The following is a 21680-nucleotide window of genomic DNA, read 5'->3' as shown; positions in this document are numbered from 1 at the left end:
GAACCTTCTGATGGACGTGCATCCTACCCTCTCCTGAGAGGCAGCACAGGGGTCAGGGGGCAAGCTGGAAGGCAGGTGCTAGCTGGTGCACTGTCTGATCAGTCAGTCAAGGGACAGGGACATTTGTTTCAAGCCAGAAAGCAAAGTTTCTTGTCTCAGCTCTGCCACCTCTCTGGGCCTCAGTTTCCTCATCTGGAAAATAATGGAATGGGACCAAAAGCCACTTCCTCTCCACTGTTAACATCCAATTAAACACATCCAATGAAAATTACACCTCCTTCTTATATTTAGAACTGGATACCTTCTTTGCACTACACTGCCACAGGCTCTATCCAGCCCATCTCTTGGATCACTGCATTGCCTCATTGGTCTCTTTCTCCTTTTCAATCCTCCATTCTCCATGCTCTGCCAGTTATTTTTTGGAATGACGATTCTGATCTTGTCCCTTGAACATCTGAATTTAAGAGGCTCCCGTCTGGCTATAGCATCTGTAATACTCTACCATCTGGCCTCTGCCGGCCCTGCCAGCCTTACTTCCTCCCTACACTGTCCCCTGTCTGCTTTTCATTCCCAGATGAGCAACGTGCTCTCCGGTGGACAAATGCTCTCTGTGCCTAGAGCAGTGCTGCTCGATGTGTGGTCCGCAGACTGGTACTCACCTGCAAACTGCTACTGGCCCACAGTGAAGTAGAAAATGAATGCATGAGGTAGCAAGGAAGTAAGCAGAAACCTTGAGAGTCAGCATGTATTTAGGAGACACTTTTACAACTATTTGACAGTAATTTTATGCCTGCTCAATCTAATAAAAATTTGGGCTTCTACGTGTGTTTTCTTTTAAAGTTCATTTTTCTTATAAAGTGAATAAAATAATAAAAAGTTTATTACATTTTATACAAGCGTTGGTCCTAAATGGATTGGAAAGGAAGAAAACCCACTGGTTTACCACCGCAGAGAGTTTGAGGAGCTCTGGCCAGCATCCTTCTTCCTTCCCCTCTACCAGGCTTGTTTGACAACAGCAGTCTCACTGAAGGCTCTGCGTCTCAGAAAGCTCTTGTGTCGCTTCCTCAGACAAGCATGGTGTCTCTCCTCCATGCTCCGTGGGAATTTGGTGCACACTTCTAATTATAGCATTGATTGCACTGACTGTAATCACTGTTTCCCTGTAGGTCTTTCCCAAGCCTATTTCAGCTCTCTAACCTCAGAGCAAAGGGCCTGGCACAGGGCTGCGTGGACAATTATGTGCTGGTTGAACTGAACAAGCCCTGTTTTTTACCCTGAATTCTGGTTGCATTCCCTTTATCTATACACCCCTTGAATATAAAATATATATAAAATATATTTTATATATAAAATGTAAAATTCTTGTGGCCAGTGTCTCTCCGTCCAATGCCTAGCTGGTGTTCTGTGTATCATGGGTGCTTAGAAATGAGGAAGAAATGACAGGAAATGTTATCTGTATCTGGGATTGTGTTCTTTGTACCATCGAGCCAGTTGTACTCATTCCTCTGGCTCTCAATCTAGTCCTAAAGCTAATATAAGAAAGCTGGGCTTGTAGGTACAACAACCCATGACTAATGTGTGTGCCTAGTGATTAAACATCCTTACAACAGTGTGGTATTATAACCAGACAAGACAAATCACCTCTGTACATTCTGCATAAAATTAAAAGGTCACTCCAGGAAGAAAAAGAATAATGAGATTCCTGAAGTCCTTCATCAAGTTGAAAAGCTCATCTAATTTTTTTTTTAAGGCATCTCATGGAAAACTCCAAAACCAGAAGGGATGGAATATTACAGAACAATTAACTTTAAAATCTCAGAAAAGCCTTTAAGCCTGAACTAAAGAACACAATTCCCACCATATGGTACTACTCTCTTTTTGAAAGTTGGTAAATCCCAAGTTTATTTGGGATTCCCTGGGAACTAGTGGTTCCCCGCATTTTCCAGAGAAGGCAGTTTGAAAACACATTTCCTAAACCTCAGCTTTTGGGGTTCTACACTTACACTTTCTCTTTGAAGCCATGGAAAAATTCTCCTCTGTGCTTCAGAGATCTTTCTTTTAAAATGGTATTTCAATCACCTGCCCACTTTCAGGATGTAGGGTATGAAATCATCCCAAGGCTTCATGAGGGCTTCTGAAGCCAGGGACCTTAGGTTCACATATGGTCAGGAACCAAACAAACAAGCCTCAGGAACGAGTGATTTTTTTTCCCTATTGGAGAAAGAACTCTTCCTCACTCAAATTGAAAACAGAGAATCAGTTGATGAAAGAAAAATCACCAACATTTAAGATCTAAGTGATTATTCTGAAAACAGCACATTCTAACCGACTGATGTAGGTAATGTACAAGCCACCCACACTGATGAACTCCAGTTTCACTCTGAGTTTCACGGCCATTCGCAACAATGTTTCATCTGCCTATGGGGCCTGGGTCCCCCAAGTTCACAGATGCAAACTTCGGAACTTTTGGTCTGGGTTTCATGACACCTTTCCGGCCAGGAAGACGGTGCTATCGCTCCTCCTATAACTTTCCACCAATGCAAACAAGGTCACAAGTGCTGGGAGGCAGCAAGGACAGGTCTGCGTGGGCAGAGACTCATCGCCAAGGCAGGGCACATGCTTTCTCTTCTGCAAAAAGCATTTGTACCATCCTGTGGGTACACATGGGGGAGGCTGTGAGCGCTGCTTTCATCTGTGGTGACAGATGAGACAGCCTCCAAGCCATGGCTCTGGGAATGCCTTCTCCTCTCTGCATGGCTCAGGAGGCAAGAAGCTTCCTCTGCCTCACTGGGCCCTCAGAGGTCAGGACTCAGGGCCACCAGAGAGGTTCTGCCTGTTCTGGTCTGGGAGCGCTCCTGGAAACTCCTACCTTCTAGCTGGCCGGAGCCAAATGCGACAGGGGTGAGTGGCCTGAGAGAGTGCCCTTTCCTTGAGACAGTGAACACAGCCTGCCCCCTAGGAGTCATCAGGGTCAGCTCTGGAGTGAGCATTTCAGAGACATCTCTTCACTCTGAACCATGCTCGCCTGCCCAGGGCTGGTCCTCGGCAAGAAGAGCCGAGATTTGATGATGCTATATCCTAAAGAGATGAAGACTCTTAACTAGCCCATTGCCTAGGATCCCATGGGATGTGTGAGAAGGGAAAACTAAGGGATATTATTTGCAGAGGCTACACCTGAGTCCTTAAACCAAGTAAGCTGAGAGCTCACTGAGCTGGGACTACTTTGTTAGGTAATTCCAGGACAACCAAACTCAGTCTTCCTTAAGTCTCTAACCACTCCTAAGTATCTCCATTCTGGGCTCCTCCTCCACCCTCCCTTGAAGGGTGGGCGGTTCCCTGAGGTTCTGTTCTTGGCCCTTGCCTGGGTCTATTTCCAGCACAGATGCTAGACCATATGGCGCCTTTGTGCAAATTAGAAAAAGGCACCCCTTTCTCAAGACATGTTACCACCACCTCCTGGGAAATTCATCATGCACGTCGTCACAGACTCTGACGGAGCGGCACTCCCTGGAGTTGCCCAGTGCACAGTCTGGCTGGTGGTGTGTGTGGTGAAAGCCCCGGATTCAAATAGCACCCTGGACAGACGGCTTCTCATTTGAAACCTTGACCCTGACACCTCTCTCCGGAGATCCAGAGGTGTATGAGAAGTTAGCCATTAACCGATTTGGGAGCATTGCTACTAGGAATATTTCAGCCCTTCAAACACAAAAGGATAAAACTGGATGCTTCTCACTGCTGTCTTCACTTAAAAGCTTTAGAGTTCTCCATGGGAAATCTCAGAGTCAACCTGAATGCCTACTCCATGGTCCCCATATCCACAGAGTCCTCTCAGCTTTCCCTCCACTCTGCCACCCGTTTCTCTCTTTTTCCCATCACTGTCACTGCCATGATTTATGACTAGGTCTTGACTGGCTTATCCCACAACGGTTGGAGTTGTGGAACTCCCAGCTTCCAGACTTGCTTTTCTGCCCTCTGTTTCAACACGCCACACTTACTTCCTACTAGTCTCTTTCTCTTTCTCAAAATCTTCTGATAACTTCAATTGACAGGCAGATAAAACCCAAACTTCCTAGGCCACATCCCAAGCCTTCCACGCTCTCACCTCAGCTCACCTCAAGCTGCCACCTGCCCCTGCTCTGGCCCTTCACCCACACAGAGTCCTCACGAGTCCCCAGGGAACACTTCCTGTCTCCAGGCCTCTGGTCCCAGTGGTCCAGCTACCTGGCAGGCATTTCCACATTCTGCTGTTAACTAAAAACCCACAGCCCAAATGCCGTCTCTTCTCCAAAACCTCTGTTGACCCTCTGCATCAGAATTAATTGCTTCCTTTTTAGGGGGGGTTCTCATTGCATTCTGTTTATGCTTCACTTTGAGAATTTGTGGTCAGTTCAGTTCAGTCAGTTCAGTCGCTCAGTCGTGTCCGACTCCTTGCGACCCCATGAATCACAGCATGCCAGGCCTCCCTGTCCATCACCAACTCCCGGAGTTCACTCAGACTCGCGTCCATCGAGTCGGTGATGCCATCCAGCCATCTCATCCTCGGTCATCCCCTTCTCCTCCTGCCCCCAATCCCTCCCAGCATCAGAGTCTTTTCCAATGAGTCAACTCTTCACATGAGGTGGCCAAAGTACTGGAGTTTCAGCTTTAGCATCATTCCTTACCATGTCTTAAACTGTCAATTTACGTATGTGTTTGGAGCCCTCAGTAGACTAAAGCACCTTGTTCTATTTATCTTCGGGTCTTCAGGTACAAAGCCAGTACAAAGCAGATGTGCAGGACATACTGAATGAGTAGCTCAATGGTGGAGATGACTCCTTTATGGTCTAACAAAGCCTGTGGAAAGACTTTACCATGGTCTACTCTGAGCCTGCATGTTTTAAACTCCAGCCAAACAAGGGCAAATGAAAGCACCACAGCGTGTCAGGAGGGGTGAAGGGCACCTTCCAGACAGAAAAGTCCGTTTAAGACAAACACACATTGGTGCCATAACTCACAACCTGCATCAAATGTGATTCCTGGAAACCAAAAGCTCTTGGCAGGGGCTGAGGAGCGACTCCTTGGAAGAGAGCTCGCAGGATTTGAGACTTCATTTAAGAGTCCCCTTCTGCCTTTGCACAGCTCTCCAGACCCTGGATTGAAGCAGGTCCACCATCCTTGCTAATAACACGTTAGAGGAATTCTGGACATGACAGAATAATGCTCGCCTTGGGAAGGTGAGTACCTGGATGGCAATGAAGTGACACCAAATGGGATGTGTGCGAATCTAATTAGTAGCACTGTTTGAGAACATAGCAAATAAGTTGACTATAAATTATGAGTGGAAAAATGTCCTCAAGCTTTGCTCACTGAGACACATTTACAGACAAGAGAAATCAATCAAAGAAAGACCATTTACAGAACAGGGGCCTTGTGTGTAAGATACATTCAACCACCTGACCAGCATTTCTTCACTTTTACCCTACGTATTAATAATACTAGGATAGGCAAACCTCCTCTTATCTGAGACTGGGTTCCCCAGTTTGGGGGAAAGAAATGACCAGGAACACAAATCTACCAAGACAGAGACAGAGGAAGGGGTAAACTGATTTTGCTTTTCTGACACGTTGGAAAACGGTGTCTGCACATAACCCTGCCCTTTATACGCTGTCCCTGCAGAAGCCCGACTAGCGGAGAAAAAAAGGGAAGAGCCTTCAAAGCCAGCTGATCATACACTTCCCTTGCCATCTAGGTTTCTGTTTCCCTTTCACTGTCATAGCTCTAATAATATCATTAACCAAGCCACCCTAGACAGCATATTAAAAAGCAGAGACATCACTTTGCTGACAAAGGTCCATATAGTCAAAGCTGTGGGTTTTCCAGTAGTCATGTATGGATGTGAGAGTTGGACCACAAAGAAGGCTAAATGTCAAAGAATCAATGCTTTCAAACTGTGGTGCTGGAGAAGACTCTTGAGAATCCCTTGGACAACAGGGAGATCAAGCCAGTTAATCCTAAAGAAAATCAACCCTAAATATTCATTGGAAGGAATGATGCTGAAGCTCCAATACTCTGGCCACATGATGCAAAGAGCTGACTCACTGGGAAAGAACCTGATGCTGGGAAAATTGAGGGCAGGAGGAGAAGGGGGTGGGAGAGGATGAGATAGTTGGATGGCATCACTGACACAATGGACATGAGTTTGAGCAAACTCCAGGAGCTAGTGAAGGACAGGGAAGTCTGGCATGCTGCAGTCCATGGGGTTGCAAAGAGTTAGGCATGACTGAGCAACTGAACAACCAAAGCCACACTCACCATATGTAGAGTGGGGGAAAAAAACAAAAATAAAAACCGTCTATCACTACCTAGAGAAGAATGAAACTCCAATACCTGTATTGCTTGATGCTAAGATTCGTGCCCACTGCATCCCATGGAATGCTTTTGAAACAGGAAGTTCCTTGAAACTAATGACAAAAAAAAAAACTTGTCAGTTGCCAGTATTCTCATTTTCATCATATCAGACACCACCAGCATTTTGTGATCTTTGGTTTCTTGGAATCAAGGATATATGGTAGTTATTCGTATGCATTCTCCTTGTCAGCTGCCATGGTAAAAGTTGAGGGAACCACAGGGAAGGAGATGTTAACAGGAAATGTAGGACTTATGCATACTGATTCACCTTCAAAGGAAACAGTCTAGGTAATTCCATTTGAAGACATCAATGCCTTCAAAAAGACTTCATGGAAGGCCACTGGGTGCAAAAGCTTTCTGTTACAACCAAAGTACTGCATGAAATGTTGTTCAGGAGGAGTCACTGTGGCCAATAGGAATAAGAGGCAGTCAGCTTCCTCCTTATTCGGGTTTCTCTTTTTCCCTTTCTGTCTTGGTCTCAGAAAGAGCTCCAGGGAACCACAGGGCGGAGGACTGATAGCCTCTCCCATCTGCGCAAATCTAGGTTAAGGATAGTGTCTGGTTTCCTAGGAGATTCATTCTTGGCACCAAAGAAAAATTTTCTGGGGGAGTGGCAGGAGGGTGGGAGTTGGCTAAAGACATGAAAATGAATTTTCCAGAGTCAGCCCACCCAAGAACTCAAGGAAAATGGACTTGGCTTCGGAAGGGCATCATCATCTGCTTGAAGGAGCCTGCATTCCAGGACTAGCGTGGCCCCCGCACACAACTGTGGAGCTGGGCAACTGCCGGAGCCACTCTGATTTGAGGCCTAAGGCTGCAGTGTGGTGACGTCCCTCCTGCTGACTCACGGCACTTGCAGAAGTGTACAGAAATTCCACGATGAAAGACGATCCTCTTGACATTTCTGCTAGCATTCGGGTTCTCCAGCAGATTTCTTGGAGCAGAGTCTGTCTGCCATCCAAGCTGTGGAGGCATACATAGCTCAATGTTTTCCAAAGCAAGGCGGAAAAGCTCCCTGTGGCTGTAACATCCTAACATGGGCCCTCGTTTCCTCTGAGAGATCCACATGGGACCAGCTGCAATGGGAGACTCTGAACCAGGCCTGTGGGCACTGATGTGGAGCTAAAGGACGTCTGAGAGTCTGGGAGGAAGTGAGTGGCCAGGGCCAAATGGAGTGTGGCCATTTCCTGCTGGTCTGGCCTCGGGGTCCCTGTTTTTCATTTTTAAACTGAACTTTCGTTGTACGGATACATGAGTTCTATTTGGTTAGAACGGTGTGACTTTGTGTCCCCTTGGGTCCATATTCTGCAGCCATTTGAGTTTGAGACCCCAGGTCAAATACTTTAGACATTCAACAACGAAAGAAGTGGACAGAGAGTTATTCATCTCTCTCTCTCTCTCCCCCTTTCTTTAGCTCCACTGAGTAAAACTAAATGTGAAAAACTCACTTATTTCCTTCCATGTCATTTTTACAACTGGCAATTACTTTTAATATGTTTACATTATAATATATGCTTCCTGTAGGCAGGGTCCTGGCCTGTCTTGGCCACTATGGTATCCTTAGACACAAAGTAGGTCTCAGTGAAGATTTGTTGCATGAATAAATGAATGATTGGTAAATAAACAGATGCACAAATAAATAATGAATGTGGACCCATGAAGTTAAGACTACTAACAAATTTGTATCTCATGTAAATATATTAAGGTATCATGCAAAGGAAATAAAACATGGGACTCAGGGGAAAGGCAATTTTCTTCCATGTGTCTTTCAGATCAAGATGGTGACCAACGTGAAAAAGATATTTTTAAATGGTTAAGAACTAAATTTCCAATTCATGGCCTGGGGGGAGAAGACTCCATGAAAGGAAAATACTGGGAGAATTCCTTTCCTACAGAAGGGGAACCCTTTATACTCCTAAAAAATATCCCTTTGTCTTTGGTTCTGTCATCTCACAGGAAGGAAAAAAAAAGGGTTGTAGAATGTGGACACCTCTTTGTAGGGTGACTGTACAATACACTGTCCAAAATGGGACTCTAAGTAAAAGGGGGCTGCTATTCAGGAGGAATCACAGGAGCAAGGTGGGACTTCTTGGGAAAAGTAAGACACAGGGCTGACCCACCTCTCTACTGTGTAAGCTACCCACTGAAGGTAGAAGCAATTTCTTGTAATTCTTCTCTTAAAAAGTGCTGTTCTTTTTTTTTTTTTAATTTATTTATTTGGCCATGCTGAGTTGCAGTGTGCAGGATCTTTAATTGTGGCATGTGAACTCTCAGTTGGGGCATGAGAGATCTAGTTCCCTGCCCTGGGAGTGAACCTGGGCCCCCTGCACTGCAAGCACAAAGTCTTAGCCACTGGATTACCAGGGAAGTCCCACAAAGTGCTTGCTCTTTCCTGAACTCTTCCCATCTTAACCCTCTGCTGAGTTGTTATCTTGAGAACAGATTCTTAGGAAGCACCGTATCTTGAGCTTCTCTGGAAAGTTATTGGTTCTGGAGTTAACTCTTTCTACACCCAGTGTGACCCAGACCACCCTTCCTGGGTTATATATCTAGTGAGATACTGTGAAAATGCTCTGCATTGTAAGCCCTCGACACTCCCCTCTTTGTCTGGATGCAAACACAACATTAAACTATACCCTAGCTGCTGCAAACTGGACAAAGCCAGCCGCCCCTCAGACGGACTGTGGAGGGAAAGTGCTTTTTAACATACTTCCTCTGGCAGTGCCATAGCACAAAGATTATACTCAGCCTCCCCGGCCATAAAAGTTTCAGTTTTTCCCATTCTCGCTGCCAAAGCTGAAATGCCAAGACATGCTGGGAACTGTGATTATACACACTTCATATTTTACATTCTGAAACCCCAAGGAATAAGCCACGGAGAACAGAGTCCTATTTCTTAAATGGCAGCTGAACAGATAGAGCACTCGAGTTCTGCGGAGCGTGGCTGAGGATTTGCATGGAGAGAAACAAACAGAGACCTCACAGACGTTTCCCGTCTGTGTGGACCTTCCTGGCATCTGGGAGAGACCTTGGCTAGCTTTTCTCATTTCTTTCTCCTTTGCTATTTTTTAACTTTCTGAATTACTCATCCAGATTCTTACGGGAAAAAAAAAATTGATGCCACACATACAAGTCAGTCATAAGGAAACTCAGTGACTGCCTCTGACAGGTTTGAACCTGTGTCTTCACAGACAAGAAAACAAAACTTCAGTGTTCTTCAGGCCAAAACTGAATCTTTCCCCTTTTTTAAGAGTAGCAATAAAATCAGCCATCCTGACAACATTTAGCCCTCAGGTTCGCTTTGTCAAAATTTTCCTCTGTCAGTGGAGTCTTAAATTAATTTCAAGCTGTCAATGGAGTCTTAAATTAATTTCACCACCCCAGCATACTTTTCTCAATTCCCGCGACTAATGTAGGAATTAGAACAAATAAATAAGCACAAACCCCCCAAACAGGTCTTCCTTCCTCCTTCCTCCAAGAATTAACCCAAGAACCCTAGGTCCCTCAGGAAAGGCTCATGATGGCAAAACCTATTCTCCTAAAGGGTGAATTTCATGACTCACTATCACCTGCTTTCCTGTGTTGCTCTGTTCCATTTCTTCGTCAAAGGAGTGTTAAAATCCTCACTAACGGCAAACTAGGGAGGGGCAAGCGTCTCATGCTTGTATTAAACAAACATTTAACGCCTGCTTTTGCTTCCTGGGTGGCTCAGCAGTAAAGAATCCACTGGCCAATACAGGAGACTCGAGTTTGATCCCTGGGTCGGGAAGATGCCCTGGAGAAGGGAATGACAACCCACTCCAGTATTCTTGCCTGGGAAATCCCATGGACAGAGAAGCCTGGAGGGACTACAGCCCAGGGAGTTACAAAAGAGTCAGACACAACTCAATGACTAAACAACAGCAACTTGCTTGATACAGGCTCTGGAGAGTTCTCACATGTTTTCAGAACGTAAGAGCTCATGTCTTATTTTTCCTCCCTTTGACAGCGCCCGCTCCAGTGCTTCTTAGAGAAAGAGGCTTGAGAAACTGTTGGTAAATGAGCACTCTGCCCCAAAGCAATGCAAGCCCCATGCAGCCAGCGTGGACGTGTGTGCTGCTGCTCCTTACTCCAGTTATAAATAACCACTGATGCAACTGCAGGATGTGTAGGGCTGGAAATAAATTTCTCTTTGTAGCTACATAACTGCAATAAACTTTTATAAGCCCGTTGCATGATCTGAACAGATCTACACAGTTTTTCCAACAAGAGCAGAATTCTTTGCAGGTTTGAGCCCTCACCCACAGACCTTTCTCAGAGAAGAGAAGGAGTCTCAAAACTTCTAGCGTTTTACAGGAGTTCAGAGTTGGTCTTTCAAAAGGCTTAGGAAAAACCTCTGTTCTTTGAGTATATACTATAACACCCTTTGTTTTTCAATAGGAAATACCCTTAAATATAGAGCTTATGTATGTGTAAACCATTTCTGGAAGGACATACAAGAAATGGATAACTGGTTGCCTTGAGAAAGAGAAATTGGGAGGCTGGACTTAGCTTTCACTGTAATCTTTTAGAACAGCTCAACATTTCTTTTTATCAGATTATGTATTAACACATCTAAATAAGTTACATCAACACTGCTCTTTAGTCAACAACTAATACCCTATTTATATCCATCTTTCATGAACTCCTTATTACCAAATTCAGACTTAAATTGAAGAAAGTAGAGAAAACTGCTAGACCATTCAGGTATGACCTAAATCAAATCCCTTATGATTATATAGTAGAAGTGAGAAATAGATTTAAGGGCCTAGATCTGATAGATGGAGTGCCTGATGAGCTATGGAATGAGGTTCGTGACATTGTACAGGAGACAGGGATCAAGACCATCCCCATGGAAAAGAAATGCTAAAAAGCAAAATGGCTGTCTGGGGAAGTCTTACAAATAGCTGTGAAAAGAAGAGAAGCAAAAAGCAAAGGAGAAAAGGAAAGATATAAGCATCTGAATGCAGAATTCCAAAGAATAGCAAGAAGAGATAAGAAAGCCTTCTTCAGCGATCAATGCAAAGAAATAGAGAAGAACAGAATGGGAAAGACTAGAGATCTCGTCAAGAAAATTAGAGATACCAAGGGAACATTTCACGCAAAGATGGGCTTGATAAAGGACAAAAATGGTATGGACCTAACAGAAGCAGAAGATATTAAGAAGAGGTGGCAAGAATACACAGAAGAACTGTACAAAAAAGATCTTCACGACCCGGATAATCACGATGGTGTGATCACTCATCTAGAGCCAGACATCCTGGAATGTGAAGTCAAGTGGGCCTTAGAAAGCATCGCTACAAACAAAGCTAGTGGAGGTGATGGAATTCCAGTTGAGCTATTTCAAATCCTGAAAGATGATGCTGTGAAAGTGCTGCACTCAATATGCCAGCAAATTGGTAAAACTCAGCAGTGACCACATGGCTGGAAAAGGTCAGTTTTCATTCCAATCCCAAAGAAAGGCAATGCCAAAGAATGCTCAAACTATCACACAATTGCACTCATCTCACACGCTAGTAAAGTAATGCTCAAAATTCTCCAAGCCAGGCTTCAGCAATATGTGAACCGTGAACTTCCTGATGTTCAAGCTGGTTTTAGAAAAGGCAGAGGAACCAGAAACCAATTGCCAACATCCGCTGGATCATCAAGAAAGCAATAGAGTTTCAGAAAAACATCTATTTCTGCTTTATTGACTATGCCAAAGCCTCTGACTGTGTGGATCACAATAAACTGGAAAATTCTGAAAGAGATGGGAATACCAGACCACCTGACCTGCCTCTTGAGAAATCTGTATGCAGGTCAGGAAGCAACAGTTAGAATTGGACATGGAACAACAGACTGGTTCCAAATAGGAAAAGGAGTACGTCAAGGCTGTATATTGTCACCCTGCTTATTTAACTTCTATGCAGAGTACATCATGAGAAATGCTCGGCTGGAAGAAACAAGCTGGAATGAAGATTGCCGGGAGAAATATCAATAACCTCAGATATGCAGATGACACCACCCTTATGGCAGAAAGTGAAGAGGAACTAAAAAGCCTCTTGATGAAAGAGGAGAGCAAAAAAGTTGGCTTAAAGCTCAACATTCAGAAAACGAAGATCATGGCATCTGGTCCCATCACTTCATGGCAAATAGATGGGGAAACAGTGTCAGAGTTTGTTTTGGGGGGCTCCAAAATCACTGCAGATGGTGATTGAAGCCACGAAATTAAAAGATGCTTACTCAGTGGAAGAAAAGTATGACCAACCTAGATAGCATATTCAAAAGCAGAGACATTACTTTGCCGACTAAGGTCCATCTAGTCAAGGCTACGGTTTTTCCAGTAGTCATGTATGGATGTGAGAGGTGGACTGTGAAGAAGGCTGAGCGCCGAAGAATTGATGCTTTTGAACTGTGGTGGTGGAGAAGACTCTTGAGAGACCCTTGGACTGCAAGGTGATCCAACCAGTCCATTCTGAAGGAGATCAGCCTTGGGATTTCTTTGGAAGGAATGATGCTAAAGCTGAAACTCCAGTACTTTGGCCACCTCATGAGAAGTGTTCACTCATTGGAAAAGACTTTGATGCTGGGAGGGATTGGGGGCAGGAGGAAAAGGGGATGACAGAGGATGAGATGGCTGGATGGCATCACTGACTCGATGGACGTGAATCTGAGTGAACTCTGGAAGTTGGTGATGGACAGGGAGGCCTGGCGTGCTGCAGTCCATGGGGTTGCAAAGAGTCGGACACGACTGAGCAACTGAACTGAACTGATCCATCTTTCCATCATTTATCTCTCCCAATGTGATCTCCCCAGACAAGCTCATTTGCTAGACATAAACACAGAAAGGAAAAAAACAAAGAAGAAACATTCTATACCATGTGCCAGAAATGGAGGGGTACCGATTGAAAATGAACAAGGAAAGCAAAGCTCTGGATGCCAGGCTCTAACAGAGCCATGACAAATGAGAGAGAAAGCCTGAGGCTCCCAGCTCTTCACCCTGCACCCCCCGCCAGAGAACATCCCTTCCCGGGCTGGCCATCCCTTCTCGTGCTCTGGCGATTGATTTCTCCTCTTCCTCTGCCCCCACCCCTTTTGCTTCTTTCATTTAAAAATGCTGGTTCTCAAAAATCACAAAAGTAACCCATTCTTACCACAATCTGTGGTACAATCTGAAGACACATAATGAAAAATTAAGAACTGTCTGACCCATCCCAGACTTGTTTCTGCTCTCCCACTTCTTCCAAGTACATGTCTATGTACAGTTGGCTTTGCTGGTTTTTTTTTAATTAAACAAAAAATGGGTCTTAAATAAGCATACATACTATTTATTTTTCTCACTAATTTATCAGGAGAAAACCACTCAGGTGAATAAATATGTCTAACTCAGTTATTCATTCAGTAGTTGCATAATATTCTTCAAAACGGATATATCATAATTTATTTACCCTTTCCTTATTAAATCTGTACACCTGTTAAGTGGGTTTACTGTTCACGTTTCTTCCCTGGATTATTTTCTAACTGATAACATGTACTGATGTTATTAACTGATATCAGACATGGTATCAGGCTTATCAGAAATAAGCCACATGAATTGAATTTTCACAATAAAATGATGGGACAGGCAGTACTGTTATTCCCATGTTATGGATTAGAAAACTGAGATTTAGAGGAATTCATGAGTTCATCCAGTATCATGGAGCTAGCACACTGCGGAGGTAAGTTTCTAATCCAAGGTTGATTCCAAAGTCTTGCTCTTAACTGTAAGTCCATACCTTCTCATTTGCAGTGTTGCCATGCAATCAGCATGGGGCCTGTGGCCACTGAAATGTTAGCCTGGTATTTACAACTTTGAGATGGGTCACTGGACTAGGAGTTCCACACGTTCCTCTAAGTCGAGGTGTTCAGGTCTTCATCTTCTCCATCCCCACATCTGTACTCATCCTATGCCTCACCTTTGCAAAAGGAAAACTCCAAGGAGCCTAACGTCACACCAACAATCAACTTCCCACTAGGCTTGCTACCCCTATAATCAGCACCAACAAAGTTCAATTAAAGCCTAAGTCCTATTTAAGAGGAATAAAACGAGCTAACCAATTCCTAGCTATAATACTGCTGATTTTACAAAAGGAGAATGTAACACACCAATTAGATACTTAATCAGGAATGAAAAATTACATGGATGGCTTATGACTGCTCAGAAATCAGTGACTGAAAAAGACAACCAGGATGAACAATATCATACTAATCATATTTCCTTCTTTGGCAGACAAACTACACTGGAAGAACCAAACTGCCGCCAAATATCTGAAAGGCATTTTTTTTTTTTTTTGTAGAAGATCTGTGTTTTTCCAGTCTCCTCTTTCTGAGTGGTTCAGAACCAGTGAACTGAAGATACTGAGAGCTATGGTTTCAGTCAACACAGTGGGGAAATTTCCAGTAGTCATCGATGCCTAGAAGTGAAGGGAACAAGTTCCTCTCCACGTGGAGGTGTGTGAGTACAGGCAAAATGACCACACAGCAGACTATTAGGTCTGCATGCTTCGAAGGAGAAGGGTGTATAACTGAATTTCCTTCCAACCCCAAGACTCAAAACTTGTGTCAGTGGGCCATGGACCAGGTAAATACGAAGAATGCAGGCTAGGATGCAGAGCAGAGATTCTGTATGTGAGAGAGAAGGTTTGGAGGGTACTCTGGGGTTGAGGAAGGAGAAATGAAAGGTCACACAGTCAAACTGCCACCTCCCCGTTGTGAGCAGCATCACACATTTTGGGAACTGGATCCCTCAATGATGTCATTCTTCAAGGTGAGAAGCAGTTTGCTCGTCATTTTCACTCACTCCTCTTTGCAACTGAACCCACAGAATTCATCAATGTCTGGGCATCTTTGCCAAAAGGTAATGTGGTTGTACCAAGTTATATTTCTTCTTAGGAATAATTAGAATAATTTCTTCTTAGAATAATTTCTTCTTAGGAAGTCTGCTGATAAGTACAATTTGACATTTGCAAGACAATGGAAAAAGATTCCACCTTTAGGCATGCTATCTATCAAAAGGCAAATGGTCACACCACATTCCGCTTAGCTATTTCTCCTGCCAGGCTTAAGTACTGGGATCCAGGAGGAGGATTTGGTCTCAACACACTGGAAAATATAACTCCAAGACTAACATACATGGCTCAGTGAGCCAAAAGAATGGTAATGCCCTCAGCTAATCCCCAGCTGTTCTCTCATGTCAGCCCATGGTGTGTTCAACTCCAGCAGGTGCTATTCTCCTCAGGGTTGAAATTATTTCCGGGTAATTTTGTATCATCAAGTAGACTCAAAGCACCTTGCTTCTCATAATAGAAAACATTGACAGCTTAATAAACATATGAATGAACCACTGCGATGGACCGAATGGTTGCACACCTCCCAAATTCATATCCTGAAGCCCTGACCACCTCATCCTTGGAGATGGGGTCTTTGGAAAGTAATGGGGGTGAGATAAGGTCATGAGGGGGGCTCCCCACGACAGGAGTAGTGCCTTTACAAGAAGAGACATCAGAGGGCTTGTTTCTTCCCCATCGGGCATGTGAAGATACAGCAAGAAGGTGGCAGTCTGCAAACTGGGAAGAGAGCTCACACCGGAAACCAAAATGGCCAGTGGCTTGATCTTGGATTTCCCAGATTCTACAACTACAGACATGAACTTCTGTTGTGTAAGTCACCCAGTCTACAGTGTTCATTATGGCATCCTGAGTAGCCCAAAATGTGACTCACAGACAAAGAGTGATCACAGCCTGAAAGCCAAGGCTTGACAGAGCTTAACTGGTACAGCAGCAGCAAGGCACCTATTTTTGACATAATAAAAACACTCGCATTAGGGTATATTCAGTATCACATATGAGATCCCTTTTGAAAATAACATTTTTAATTATTAAAAAGGCAATGGTTGTTTTTTGCAGAACATTTTAAAAACATTACAAAAAATAAAAACCACCTATCCCTCAGATACTCAGACAACCCACTGCTGATGTTTATCCTCCTGGAACTATGTTCTCTACCAAGAGTAAAGCTGACAGAAAATGAGGTCTTTGGGGGCTTTCTTCCGACCATGACCATCACTGCATTCAGTCACCTAAAAGAACTGCATCCTCTTATACTCACAAGGGTGTTACTGAGAGGCGATTTCACTTTCAGGCTCCTAGTACGGATATTCACATTGTACAACATCCATATGGAATAAACCTGGTTGATTAGGGAGAACTGAAAGGAAACTTTCTGAGATGATGGAAATGTTCTATTATTTGGAGAATTGATCACATATAGTGTACACTTGTCAAACCTATCAAATTGTACATTTAAGATCTGTCGGAGGAAGTGAACTGGCAAGATCAATACAATCCATGGGATAACACCAATACCCATCATTAAAATGTGTGCCTTGATGCATTTTTTCCCAAAGAATGTTCAAAAAGTGAACATTACTGAGCATGCACAACATACTAGGCTCCGGGCTAAAGGCTTCACATGCACCTCTCAGGGGTGCATTTCTCCGATCTGTATTTTATCAATGAAGAAACTGCAGCTTTAGAGGCGTTAAGTAACTTGCTCAAAATTCCACAGCTGGGAAGTGGCAAGACAGAACTGGAAGCCAGGTTCCTCAAATCCCAGAAAAAAAAATTACAACAATGCAAATGTCTTTTGACTCAGCAGTATCTGAGACTCTAAGAATCTGTTCCAGGGGAAAAAAAGAAAAATCAAAGACTGATCCAAAGAGATATACAAAGAAATAATACACTCACTATTATTAATAAATCAATTTAAATGTACTATAAGTTAAGTAGGATCATGTGATAGACCACTTTGCATCATGTAATATTAGGTTTAAAAGAGAATATAAATGACTTTCATGATGGGGGAAAATGATCATGACAGATTAAGTGAAAAAAAATTAAGTTAAAAATGTATATATAGTATGATATCAATTTTGCTTTTTTTTTTTAAAAAGTAAAAACATTTTAAAACTCTAAGGAAATATATGTAAACAAAAATGATTATCTTTCAGTACGATTATAGGTTAATTTTTAATTTAAAATTTTCAGTGGTTGCTATATGTTCCTTTTATAATTAGAGAGGAATCAATTTTATCTTCAAAATTAAAAAAAAACAGGGGAAAATGATTGTTCTCACTAAAGAATGTATATCCCATGAAGACTATACATACACATTTTTATGATAAAAATATTTGTGTACAGCCCCTTAATAACTTTAGGGTGTTAATGTTATTCAGTAACTTACACATAATCATAAAAAAAGTGAAATCACCAGGATTTCTAACATAGTCATATATACATTTTATATATTATTTTATAGGATGGGAGAGTTCTACCACAGGTTGCGTGACCTTGAACAAGTTACTTTACTTCCCAGAGCCTCTTTATCTATAAAAGAAGGAGGATATAATCCTCTTAGAGAGATGTCATAAGAAGGTAAAACTAAATATGTCCAACTTCTTACAGAGGCATTTATCCACAGAAGATAAAAGCTCAGTGCATGTGGCTATTATTTTGTACAGCAGTATCAGGGAGAGAGCTCAGATTATCTCCTCCTATCCTAGACCTCTCTGCACCATCATCCTTGTCCTTGCAGAGCACACGCCCTCTCCCACAGGCTGTGCCCTGCCGTTCCTTCAGACCAGAATTCTCTTTCCCCAGACATTCACAGAGAGCCTGTTTCCTCAAGTCCTTAGGTCACTGCTCATCTGCTAAACAGTCCTTACAAGAGAAAATTTTCTTAATCCCCTATGTGTTAATAAACAGTAAAACTATTTTCCTCAAGCTTTATCTTCCCTGACAGAGCTTTTTCTCCATAGAGTTTATCACCCCAACACTCAATATACTTACTTTTGGTTTGTCTGACTACCTGTGTTAGAATTTAAGCTCCTGGAGGGTAGGGGGTATTGCCAGCTTTATTCAGAGCTTTGAATAGTGCCAGGCCCACAATGGATGCTCAACCAGAAAGTATTAAAGGAATGAACAAGAAACCGAAGCTGGAGGGCAAGGCCTCTCTTTACTCCTCTTTTAGTCTCTGAGAGTCTGACATAAAGCTTTGCATTAAGAAGGCATTTCATAAGCAGTTTTTGAACCGAACAACTGAATCACTTTTTACAAATGGCAGTGTTCACCTGATACCTAAAGATCAATGATTTTATTTTAGAACATAGCAAATAAATCCAAGGTTGTATTTAATTATAATGAAGCAGTAGATTGCTTAACCAATTTGGTGGGAATAGAGCAAAACCGGTGGTCTGGTTTCATTAGCCAGTGGAACCAATTAACACATTTATCGGTTAGCCCCAAATAACCACAGCCGTTGTTGATGTAAAGGTCAAACACTGATGAGGTAGGCCAGGATCTGTATTCTGATCTTGTAAGTGACATATAGAAACAATCAAAGTGTTTCAGGGCTGAAATTTCTTTCTGTCATTAATCTGGGTCCTTGGAGAAATGGCACCAGGATATTCACTCTAGTAACCTTACGAAAGTGTTCTTGAATCTCCCCTCAAACGAACAACCAAAATATTTGCTTCAAATGAAGCAAACAAAATGACTTTGACTGTTTTCCCCATATATTACAGAGACAGTTGAAATTTAAACAAAATGTAAGAGTAGAGTCTCCAAGTGTGACAACCTGTCCCCTATGTTCCAGGGTTTCCTAAGGAAGCTTTTTCTTTAAAATATAAATTTATTTTAACTGGAGGCTAATTACTTTACAGTATTGTAGTGGTTTTGCCATACATTGACATGAGTCCACCACGGGGGTACGCGTGTTCCCCATCCTGAACTCCCCTCCCACCTCCCTCCCCATCCCATCCCTCTGAGTCATCCCAGTGCAACAGCCCCTAACACCCTGTCTCATGCATCGAACCTGGACTGGTGATTCATTTCACATATGATATTATACATGTTTCAATGCCATTCTCCCAAATCATCTCACCCTCGCCCTCTCCCACAGAGTCCAAAAGACTGTTCCATACATCTGTGTCTCTTTTGCTGTCTCGCATATAGGGTTATCATTACCATCTTTCTAAATTCCATATATATGCATTAGTATACTGTATTGGTGTTTTCCTTTCTGGCTTACTTCACTCTGTATAATAGGCTCTAGTTTCATCCACCTCATTAGAACTGATTCAAATGTATTCTTTCTAATGGCTGAGTAATACTCCATTGTGCATATGTACCACAACTTTCTTATCCATTCGTCTGCTGATGGACATCTAGGTTGTTTCCATGTCCTGGCTATTATAAACAGTGCTGCGATGAACATTGGGGTACATGTGTCTCTTTCAGTTCTGGTTTCCTTGGTGTGTATGCCCAGCAGTGGGATTGCTGGGTCATATGGCAGTTCTATTTCCAGTTTTATAAGGAATCTCCACACTGTTCTCCATAGTGGCTGTACTAGTTTGCATTCCCACCAAGAGTGTAAAAGGGTTCCATTTTCTCCACACCCTCCCCAGCATTTATTGCTTGTAGACTTTTGGATAGCAGCCATTCTGACTGGCGTGAAATGGTACCTCATTGTGGTTTTGATTTGCATTTCTCTGATAATGAGTGATATTGAGCATCTTTTCATGTGTTTATTAGTCATCTGTATGTCTTCTTTGGAGAAATGTCTGTTTAGTTCTTTGGCCCATTTTTTGATTGGGTAGTTTATTTTTCTGGAATTGAGATGCAGGAGTTGCTTGTATATTTTTGAGATTAATTCTTTGTCAGTTGCCTCATTTGTTATTATTTTCTCCTATTCTGAAGGCTTATAGTTTTGAGGAAGGTATCTTAAAGACTTAACGATAAGTACACGTAAGTATAGTAACTACACACAGTATCAAAATGTGACTAAAATGCGAAGAAAATGATTTGGTTTGAAAGAAAAGCATAATCAAATTTGATATCAGAGCAGAGGCCTATCGGTCTTCTTTCAGCTCAGAGGAGGCCAAGGTGCAACTTTTGTTGTTCAGCCTGAATCCCAGTTCATCTGACACCAGCTGCCTCCACTATGTTGCTTAAGTTCAACCCCAGTGAGATCAAAGGCATACACATGAGGTGCACTGGAGGGGGATTTGGTGCCACATCTGCCCTGGGCCCCAAGATTGGCCCCCTCGGTCTGTCTCCAAAAAAGGCTGGTGATGACATCACAAAGGCAAGTGGTTATTGGAGTGGGCTGAGGATTACAGTAAAACTGGCCATTCAGAACAGACCCAGATTGAGGTGGTACCTTCTGCCTCTGCCCTGATATCAAAGCTTTCAGGGAACTGCCAAGAGACAGAAAGAAGCAGAAAAACATTAAACACAGTGGAAACATCACTTTTGATGAGATTGTCCACACTGCCTGATAGGTGCTGTTGAACTGAACAACTGAATCAACAACTGATGGTCCTGAGAACTTTCTGGAATCATTAAAGAGATCCTGGGGACTGTGGGCTGCAAAGTCAGTGGCTGCCACCATCATGACATCATAGATGACATCAACAGTGGTGTGGTGGAATGCCCAGCTAGTTAAGAACTACAAAGATTGGTCTTCAGATCAGTTCAGTTCAGTTGCTCAGTCACGTCTGACTCTTTGCAACCCCATGAACTGCAGCACACCAGGCCTCCCTGTCTATCACCAACTCCCGGAGTCCACCGAAACCCATGTCGATTGAGTCAGTGATGCCATCCAACCATCTTGTCCTCTGTTGTCCCCTTCTCCTCCTGCCTTCAATATTTCCCAGCATCAGGGTCTTTTCAAATGAGTCAGCTCTTTGCATCAGGTGGCCAAAGTATTGGAGTTTCAGCTTCAGCATCAGTCCTGCTAATGAACACCCAGGACTGATCTCCTTTAGGATGGACTGGTTGGATCTCCTCACAGTCCAAGGGACTCTCGAGAGTCTTCTCCAACACCACAGTTCAAAAGCATCAATTTTCTGCACTCAGCTTTCATTATAGTCCAACTCTCACATCCATACATGACCACTGGAAAAATCATAGCCTTGACTAGACGGACCTCTGTTAGCAAAGTAATATCTCTGCTTTTTAATATGCTGTCTAAGTTGGTCTTCAGAGGGTTGATTTTTACAAGCCACAGCTCCAATTTCTATGAAGAGAAGTGAAAGTCGCTTAGTCGTGTCCGACTCTCTGTGAACCCATGGACTATACAGTCCATGGAATTCTCTAGGCCAGAATACTGGAATGGGTAGCCTTTCCCTTCTCCAGGGGATCTTCCCAACCCAGGGATTGAACCCAGGTCTCCTGCATTGCAGACGGATTCTTTACCAG

At 43.1% G+C, this 21680-nt stretch overlaps 1 protein-coding gene and 1 pseudogene across 1 annotated transcript in view; one reads left to right on the top strand and one right to left on the bottom strand.

The window, feature by feature from the left end:
• Nucleotides 1-21680, bottom strand: part of PRKCH (protein kinase C eta) — a 237110-nt gene that overhangs the window by 38222 nt on the left and 177208 nt on the right. The window lies entirely within an intron of this gene.
• On the top strand, nt 20347-20925 carry LOC128053812 (60S ribosomal protein L12-like; annotated as a pseudogene).

This window comes from Budorcas taxicolor, chromosome 10, assembly GCF_023091745.1.
Source record: "Budorcas taxicolor isolate Tak-1 chromosome 10, Takin1.1, whole genome shotgun sequence".
Taxonomy (NCBI): domain Eukaryota; kingdom Metazoa; phylum Chordata; class Mammalia; order Artiodactyla; family Bovidae; genus Budorcas; species Budorcas taxicolor.
This window is presented reverse-complemented; position numbering and strand designations above follow the sequence as displayed.